General features: G+C 46.9%; 1 long non-coding RNA gene across 1 annotated transcript; it reads right to left on the bottom strand.

Annotated features, from left to right (window-relative positions):
- Window positions 1–636: 636 nt before the first annotated feature.
- LOC103887242 lies at window positions 637–7,613 on the bottom strand. Its single transcript, XR_002524133.2, has 3 exons — window positions 6,275–7,613; window positions 5,180–5,809; window positions 637–4,925 (listed from the first exon to the last, which is right to left on the bottom strand). It is a non-coding gene; the product is annotated as an uncharacterized LOC103887242 (long non-coding RNA).
- Between the last annotated feature and the right edge of the window lie 223 nt (window positions 7,614–7,836).

Genomic DNA, 7,836 nt, shown 5'->3' with positions numbered 1-7,836 from the left:
TCCTGAAATCAGAGGCTCCGCCTTGCATCGCGCTTGTATCTCCACAGACCTTGGCTGTGAGCACAGGCCGATGAGCAGAGGTTAATCTCCCCACACAGACACAGGACTATGATCAGGCATTTTTCTACCACGGAAGGTCCGGCCTTGGGATCGGGGCGGGAGCTTGCTTTCTTTCCTCCCTTTTTCCAGAGGAAGACCCTCCGTAAGAAGAGCTCTTCTGGGTCTCCTGCCCTTCGTCCTCCCTGGGTCATCAGACTGGCAGGTCTAGATCTGGAAGAGGTTGGGAGAATGAGCTCTGGCTTTCTGTAACCACGGGAGCCGCTGCCTGCGGGAAGCACGTGTGTAGCGGTGTCTCTCTATGCAGTGACTCTTAAAGGCAGACTCTGCCGGGCAGTTGGTCACTGCAGCTGATGTACTGCGATTTCACAAGCAAATCTTTTTTTTTTTTTTTTTTTGGAAGGGGGTCGGGCTCTGTCGCCCAGGCTGGAGGGCAGTGGCTGGATCTCAGCTCACTGCAACCTCTGCCTCCCGGGTTCACGCCATTCTCCTGCCTCAGCCTCCCGAGTAGCTGGGACTACAGGCGCCGCCACCTCGCCCGGCTAGTTTTTTTGTATTTTTTAGTAGAGACGGGGTTTCACCAGGTTAGCCAGGATGGTCTCGATCTCCTGACCTTGTGATCCGCCCGTCTCGGCCTCCCAAAGTGCTGGGATTACAGGCGTGAGCCACCGCGTCCAGCCGCAAGTAAGTCTTTTTAATTTGGAGGTGAAGTATGAAGACACCCACTTGGCCAAGAAGCCGTATTTTCCCACAGCTTCATCCGTATAAAACCGATGTTTTGCTCTGTATCTTCCCGACTCTTGTCTGCCTCTCAAATGTTTCTTAAATGAGGGTAGAGAAATGAGGGCTGTTGTTAACTGGAGCCTTCAGACCCGTGGGACAGCAGCCCCAGCAGCCCCCGGCCCGCCTTCCTGGCCACAGGGCTGCTCTGTGGTGGCACCTGCAGTCGTGAGGGCCGCTGGGCCAGGGCGGTGCCCACGCCCAGCCTCACCTCCTGCAGGGAACAGGAACTGAAGCTGTCTGTGGCTGCCCCAAAGATAAGAACAGGCCATGGGAAAGCCTTGGCAGTTCTTGGAGTCCTCAGGCAGGAAGTTCGTCCCTGAGCTAGGAAGTGGGGGCTCTCCAGCTATCACAGGTCCCCTCATTCTCGAAAGGATCCCACAGGCCAGCCAGCAGTGCTCTCCTTCCAAGCTCTCTGATCTCTGCGCCCAGCACACCGGCCAGCTCGTGCCAGGGAATTCTCCAGGCAGCACAACTCATTCTGCCAGTGAGCGCTGGTGTCCTGGGGGGCTGATGTGAAGACCGCATCTCACAGCAGCCTGTCCCTGCCTGCTCAGCACTCCCCGTGGGCACTTAAGCATCAGGAGACAGGGGACAAAATGTAAAGGAAAACCGATGCTCCAAGAGTGAAACGCTGACACAAATGAATTCAGGGAAAGCTTATTCATATATATTTTTCCCCTAAATTAGTACCTAGTTTTTCCTTATTCTAGAGAAGGAATTCTGGAAACATCTCCAAGAATAGGGCTGATTATTTTAAAGAAAGCCATGCAGGAAATTGAAAACGATTACATTTAATGTTGGAAACTGATGGCTCCTGCACACATTTCGATTCTCATCGCTTCGAATTTCCCCTGCATATTTTGTCTAAATAAAGCACACGCTGGTGTGATCAACCATTCCAGCGAGGAGGAGCACTTAGGGCTTTTCATGTGAAGAGTAAGCGTTTCAACATGTTTTTAAATGCGTAATTTTCTGGCTGGTAAATAATCTACATTTTTTCATATGTCCCTACAATAGTTTGCATAATCCACCTTTTTAAAATTGTGTAAATATATATTTACATGATAAAGTGTGATTAGACTATAGTGCCAACTCATGCATTGCTCGTGTTTTCCTTAACAATAAAGCACAAGAAAAACAAAGGGAATTTATATAATTTTCACTTCCCATTTGTGCATTTTAACTTAATCAGCATATTTGTTCTGAAATAGAGTCAGCTGATGCCACGCCAAAAAAAAAAAAAAAAAAGCACAATCATCTATGGAACAATATAGTTGATTTGAACTCTTCAATCATGTCCTCAATTTGGTAACAGAAAGCTTTTATAAGGAAAGCCCTTGTCCTTTCGTTAAAGAAGGTCATATCCAAAAGTTTCGTATTATTGAGGTTTAATGTCATGATTATGTATATTTTTGTAGTTATTATTGATATCATGATAAGAGAAGGAGAGATTAAGAAGTAGCAAATAAGCAAAAATGAGTTAAGCGAGTGTCTCATCATTGCTATTGTTCACAATTAGAGCTAGTGTATTTCTAGATGGAGAAGTCCAAAGAGGTAACAATGAGAGTTGAAAATACCATGGTTTTCGCTTGGGAAAATTGCTGCTTTCTCTTATGCGAAGTCTAATTGAATACTCAACAGGCAGGCAGCCCTCACCTAGCCCAGGAGGGAAGGCAGGCCCATGGACCCAAGCAAGGCCAGGGGGAAGCGTTCTCCCTGTCACCAGGATTCTTGGGGGCACAGAAACAGGGAGAAGGACAATTAGTAGTGGTTCCTTTGAAGTCCACTTCATTGTTCATTGTTCTGCATCCTGAAGTCCATTGACTTCAAGTTCATTGACTCCTGGAGGAGACCATCCCTGCTGCTGCACCATCCACAAGCTTTCTACTCACTTTCACACCTGATCTCCTACAACGTTTTCCATCCCCGACTCCTCCCTGTTGATCCCCCTTTGCTCAAGTTATCCTGAGTTGGGCTGTGGAATTTTCAACCAACAGACCTCAGCGGAGCTGTCCCAGCTCTTCCCCAGCCCCTCCCTTATTGGAAATGACCGCTTTGACTTGGATCAATTCACTAGTGTCTTTTGCCTCCACTGTCTTTCTCATGCCCTGTGATTAGGGTGACCACACACCTCGGTCTACTTGGAATAGTCCCTGGATGCACCTGCGGCCCCTGTGTATGGTTTCTGTCTCAAAAGCATCTCAGCTTTGACAGTAAACTCCATGCTTCCTGCATGTGCAGAAGCCAGCTGTGTCCTTTCAACAACTGTTGCGTCCTCACAGCTGGGTTATCTTGGCCACCGGAGGGCAATGCAGTGAAGTGTGAATGGGATTCCAGCCCCGCATTCGTTTAGTCACTAAGTAGATGATGCCCATGCCACTTCGATGTGCCAGGCAACCTTCTAGACACTGGAAATGCAAAGACGAACGAGACACACATCTTCTTTACCCACCCCCCAGGAGCCCAGGATCCATTGGTGGTGTAAACAGAGGACAGCACGGCACAAGTGCTATGGAGGAACCAGGATGGAGTGACATGGGGATGCTGTGCACAAGAGAGAGATGAAAAGGAGGGCTGGGATCAAGATGACAGGGAGAGCTCTTAGAGGAGGTGGCTCTAGAGATGGCAGTCAGATTGTGCAAATGACCCCAGGTCAGCAGGGAAGAGCTGGTGGTGGACGTTGCAATGCTGGGGATATTGCTCCAGTCCTTCAGTCTCTGGACAGTAACATGGAGGAAGTGACTGCCCGTGTCTATTCAGTATCTTCATAGAACAAGCAACAGATGGAGTACGTGGTTTACCATGCTGAAGGGAATCCCGTTTGGTGATGGATAAGTTGAAGAAAAATAAGAGTAAGAGTCAAAAAGAGGTTGGACAGGCAGAGGTGCTTCCAAGACACTGCTGGGCATCACAGAACCTAGCGAGGCGGTCCATGCCCCTCAGCTTCCTGCCCTGCCTGTCTCATCATATGCTGGAGGTCAAAATCCACTTTCCCAAAGAGATAAAAAGAATGACAGAATTGACCAAGACAAAAACGAACATAAAATCCACTACACAAATTGGAAGATATAAGTCACAGTTCCATTTGTTCTGAAACTGTAAAACCCACAGGTCTTATCAATAGATAATTATTTTAAAGTGTTGTTAGATGATCAGTCACCCCTGTGGAAGGACAATTTGCTGTTGCACGGGACTGTGCCTCTCCCAACACCATCTCACTGTCCCCACATGCTCCTCTTCTGTTGAGAAAGTTGGCCGAGATAGCACTTCCTGCTTCAGAGAAACTGAGTGTCTGTGCTCTAAATGATGTTTTTTCATTGTCTAAAAATGAGTTATTTACTCCATTCTTGTTCGTTGATTCTTAATCCAATATCCCATCATTGGATAGATTTTTTTTCGCAAGGAATAATGGTTGTTATTTATTGATCACATACACTGTGGCAGAAAAACATATACATTATCATCAATCTTAAAATGGTGCCATTATCAACATTTTACATGGAGGCTCAGAGAGATGAGATGTGTTGGCCAAGGTTACAGGGGCAGAAAGTAAAGAATTTGGGTTTAAACCAGATCTGCCTGTCCCCAAAGTCACTGTTTTCCAACAAAATACAGGTGAATGTAGACATAGTGAAACAGAAAACGGTGGAACTTGAAGCTTGCAGTTTTACCAAATCTGTGGGTCAAGCACAACAGAGGAACAGCCCTTTCTATGAAGGTTTGTTACATCTCATCGTAATTAAAAAATTTTTAAGATGTCATTTAAATTTACAGCACACCTGTGCTCATGACACAAGTGAAAATATTTCAAGATGAGTAGGCTCTCCACAAAAAACTTGACATTATATTTATGTGCTAATTTTTCAAAATAAATTATCATAAATGTGAGGCTTAGGATACACAGACGAGATACGACTGTAAGACAATCAATGTCTTGATTTAGCAAATAAATTGGATTTCTTTCCAGTCATCTCAATATTTAAGGTCAAGGAGATGAATTTCGCATGGTGTCCTGATCATTAATAAATCCCGGGTTGTTCTCATGTGATGCTGCTTTGGATTTAATTAGATCCATGCACCTCTCCCTGCAATACAGAACACAAAGACAAGAGTACCCATTTTCCCAAATTATATGGTTTCATTATCTCAAACTATGACTATCCCGAACAGCCTACTGATTATTTTGCCAAATTTATTATCAGAAAGAACAGCTCTAAATAAAAATCCCCAAACCAAACAATTTTATGTTTATAAGTTGATCCGTTTTTGAAAGGAAGCTGTTAGTTTTACAAAAGTGCTATGCATTCATTACAACCATCCCGATCATATCAAAAATTACCAAGGAGAAAATGTTGCCACTCCCTCCTCCACCACCAAAGGTCAGGGCCGTGATGACTTTTGCTGGCCATCTCTCCTGTTAGCTCTGTGGATAAACAGCCCCGTTTAGGCTCAGGGGTAGCCCTGCATATGGTGTTACATGGAATGCTCCATTTCCCATGCTGCGTGACCCGGGCTCCTGCCTGTGCACTGGAGAAGAGCTGAAGAACTCTCTGGGGAGAATCCTGCACCCACCGGGTTGAGGAGTTTTCTGCACTTGCCTCAGTGCAGGTGAGAGTCACCTTCTGTTCTTATTTCGGAAGATCCAAGCGTCTCCTTCATGCATATGGCCTGTTCAGGCCCTCGGCACCCGGGAATGGGCATGGACACTCACTTGCTTGGCTGCGCATAAAACCTGCCCAATTGTCTCATACAACTGAGGTATATGGTTTCTTTTCAGTGAACATAAAAATGGACCCTCCCAGTCTTAAAACTTGAGAAACTGAGATTTGTTTTACCTGAGCCTCTCTCTCAGGACACCAGCCTGGTATCAAGGTGTGACACCTAGTATCAAGAAGGATGACACCATGTCCTCCCTCCCCAGTAACTGGACAATCTGTCCCAGGAAATGAAGGATCCTAAGAAGAAAACCCTGGAAGGGACAGAAGACATTCGCCCTGGATTTTGCAATGTCTAGACGTGACTCCCAGAGCTTCCTCAGCCACGGTGATACCTTGATACCACGGTGTCAAGGAGCTCAAACTCACCAGGTCACCGCATCTGGCAATGAGAGGCCAGAGCCCTAGTTCGCCGTGGCTGCCTAACCACCCACCCACCTGCTGCCTGTTGATGGACCCCCCTTCCTCATCCCTCTCTGACCCCCATTTTCCCTCACATGGTTACATTTCTTCCCTGCTAGAAAAACCCCTAATGCTAGTCTACCAAGGAGATGAATTTGAGACTGATCTCTTATCTCCTCGGCTGCAGCACCCAATAAAGCCTTCTTCCCTGGCAATAGTAGCCTCAGTGATTGGCTTTCTGTGCCACTGTGAGCTGCAGGACCTAGACCCAACCCCTGATGTTTCAGTAACAAGGGTTAAAGGATTGGAGGACCTACACCTGGTGTCCAGCCTCGAGAGCGCTGTGCTGAGCCCCTGCAGCTGTGACTGGTGACTTTGGCTTTGGTATGGTGGATGTGGTGGTGTACAGGATGCTCGGTGTGAGACGGGCCCCCTGTGCCCCACAGCCTCTGCTGCCTGGACATCACCATGGCATTTCTGTGACATCACTCACAGAGCTCTCCTTAGGAGCCACAGGAGAAATTTCTGTCAAGCCATAGTTGTACTACTTCAGAATGAATGGTTAACTAGTTTATAGTTTTTATTTCAGGGACTGGTTGAACCATCCAACCAAAAGCATGATGACTACATTGAATCAGGACGTATTCTTTTTCCTACAAGTTAATGATCATCCCAGCTCAAATCAGCTCAGATGATGAAGGTTTTTCTCGAAGAGTCAAGGTGCCTCTAAATGCAGCCAGCCGGCCTCTCACTTCCCTTCTCTTCCTGTATTCCTTGGTTCCACCATCAAGCCGGCATCAACATGGCTGAGGAAGCTCTGGGAGTCACACTAGACATTGCAAAATCCAGGGCAAACATCTTCTGTCCTTTCCAGAGTTTTCATCTTAGGATCCTTCATTTCCCAGGGCTGCTTGTCCAGTTACTTGGTGGGGGGGCGGACATGATGTCACCCTTCTTGGTTCTTGGTTCACAACAAGCAGGGAAAAGGTTTGCCCTCCCTGAGTCACAAGTGAGAGACACAGGAACAAAGCCTGGGCTCTGCAAGACAAGGAAGGAGGATGGGACTGAAGGAGGCCGGCCTCACCCCCAGGCCACTGATGTCTCCAGGCAGGTGCGCAGCTCAGGAAGATGCTCTTCCGGCCTCATCCCTCATCCTCACTCCCGGCACCCACCCCTGCGCCTGTCATCCTCCCCTGGAGTAATCATCGTATGTTTTGCATTCTTGTAAGTTTCTCTGCGTCCTTCTGGGATCATTAAAAGAATCACTCATGCACCCATGAATTATACATGAATGCCTGCGCACACCCATTGTTTTGGCTTTCAGTTACATGGCAGCTTCACATACACCATTTCCTTTGACTTACACAATAGGCCCATGAGGTGAGTGGAGTATGTACAATATACTCTTTAAAGTCAGGTGTGCAAAGTAAGCCAGGACAGTGTAAGATGTGATGAGTACACCAGCGGGCACCTTGCCGACTTCCAATGTGCCCCCAAGGTCTTCGGCCATGATTCTCATGTGTATATATTCCTCCTACCCTTCCTTCATAACTTCAGATGTTAATTTAGGTCAGGTGTGGTGGTTCACTCCTGTAATCCCAGCACTTTGGGAGGCCAAGGTGGTTGATCACCTGAAATAGAGTTCAAGATCAGCCTGACCACCACAGTGAAACCCCGTCTCTACTAAAAATACAAAAATTAGCCAGGCGTGGTGGCAGGTGCCTATAATCCCAGCTACTTGGAAGGCTGAGGATGGAGAATTGCTTGAACCCTGGAGACAGAGATTGCAGTGAGATGAGATTGTGCCATTGCACTCCAACTTGGGCAACAGAGCAAAAACTCCTTCTCAAATAAAACAAAAACAACAACAACAACAACA

The sequence above is a fragment of the Papio anubis genome, chromosome 11 (assembly GCF_008728515.1).
Source record: "Papio anubis isolate 15944 chromosome 11, Panubis1.0, whole genome shotgun sequence".
Classification (NCBI taxonomy): domain Eukaryota; kingdom Metazoa; phylum Chordata; class Mammalia; order Primates; family Cercopithecidae; genus Papio; species Papio anubis.
The sequence above is the reverse complement of the archived record's forward strand: the minus strand, read 5'-3'. Positions and strand labels throughout refer to the sequence as shown.